General features: G+C 31.0%; 1 protein-coding gene across 1 annotated transcript in view; it reads left to right on the top strand.

Annotated features, from left to right (window-relative positions):
* Positions 1 to 1,825, top strand: part of LOC117181159 — a 46,886-nt gene that overhangs the window by 32,807 nt on the left and 12,254 nt on the right. The window lies entirely within an intron of this gene.

Genomic DNA, 1,825 nt, shown 5'->3' with positions numbered 1-1,825 from the left:
GATAAAAAAAAATACGTGTCTCTTATTTTTCGATGTATTACAACATATTGCAGTTTCATCAAAATCGGTGAGGGACACCTGGGATAGTTTCCTTGTGAGTATGTGGTTGCTTATAATTAATATATTAGGGTAAATAAACCTTAAATATGATATATTTAGTGCTTATATAAAAGGGTGTTTTATACTTTTAGCAGAAATTGTAAATTAAATGGGATATATATTGCACAGAAAGGATTTATGTACATTTTACGAATGCTATATGATAAATATTGCTAGAAAAGTTTGAAGAATGTATTTTCCGGTGTTGACAAGGTATAAATGGCACTTTATACTTATTCAAAAAAAAATTCTTGAAATTCGTATCTCATTTTCAGAGGGTCTAGTACACAGCAAATAGAAAATTTTCACCTTACTGTGACAACAAGAGTGGCGCCATCTGCTCTGCGTTTGAAGTATGGAACCTAATTTTAATAGTATCCTGAAGTAATTTTGACACATCTGATGGTTATTTGAAAACCAATTTTTTATCACAGATCACTCGCTTAGTGATTTTTTTAAAAATATGCCGCTTGTGATCGTTGGGTGCATAAAAAATACAGTAAATTCTTTTCCTTAAGGAGCTCAAGTTTTAAGGCATTATAACTAATTTGTCTAGGATTTTTCGACCAATTCTTAATATAAAGAGATGAAAAATAATGTTTGTTTGATGAAACATAATGTTTGTTGATGAAACATAATGTTTGTTGATGTAACATAATTTTTGTTAAACGGATCTTTCATAAGGATGCTTTAAAAATTTAACAGGAAATAAAAAAATTAATTTAATAATTTAATAAATAAAAATAAAGGATTGGTGAGCTGAGGGAGTTAATAGCACATCTCAAGGCAATTTTAGCCAGCGAGAAGTCAGTAGTAATTGTGAATATATTGCCAGATGTTGAGTGCAAGGGGACTTATGATGGAAGAACGGGTCAGTAGTACAGATCAGCATATAATCAGAAACTTCGAAATATAAGTCGTTGAAGCCTGTATTTAGTTATCAAACAAATTTTAAACTGCGGCCAGACCTTTCAAAAAATTTAAGATGTCCTGAAAGCCCTTGAAGTTTCTTTTTTATGCACCCCCTAAATTTTTTCCCCTTCACTAAAAAAATACATTCGTTTTTTTTCGTTTACAAAAAAAGTTTTAACTTCGGTTTTGGTGCTTTTAGCAGGTCCAAAATTATTATAAATAATAATTAGTATAAGAAATGAATGCTTACAAAAAAATCATTGTCTTTTTAGGACACCCCAAGGTACACCCAGCGATCATTACAACTTTTCTATTCTGTTTATCAGACAGCGGCTGATGTGCCTATTTAATTGGCACGAAGTTAAAAATTGGTTACATGAAAACTTAATGATCATTTCATCGGCCAGATCCTACATGAAAATAATTTTTTTTGCCAAAGAAATTGTACGGAAGTTGTATGAATATGTAAGGCCAAAATTAGAATTGAATTCATAACAGTAATGTTTTGCCACTCAGGATGTACTTCGAATTAAGAAAACCAATAGGTGATTTTAATCACCTAAATTTTGTATCAATTTGTAACCCCCCCCCCCCCTCCCTCACACACTAGTGCAATTACAAAATTTAAATTTTTATCGATTTTTGACTCCTCGGATCGATGAAAAGCTTCACCAGCTACGACATATACCATATTAACCAAAAAATAGGTCACTTTAATCTTTAAATATTTGATCAATTTGTAACCCTAAAATAAATTACAAAATTTCAATTTTTTACGGAATTTTCACCAGCCCCAACGACTACAATGTTTTAC

Source organism: Belonocnema kinseyi, chromosome 10, assembly GCF_010883055.1.
Source record: "Belonocnema kinseyi isolate 2016_QV_RU_SX_M_011 chromosome 10, B_treatae_v1, whole genome shotgun sequence".
Lineage (NCBI taxonomy): Eukaryota > Metazoa > Arthropoda > Insecta > Hymenoptera > Cynipidae > Belonocnema > Belonocnema kinseyi.
The sequence above is the reverse complement of the archived record's forward strand: the minus strand, read 5'-3'. Positions and strand labels throughout refer to the sequence as shown.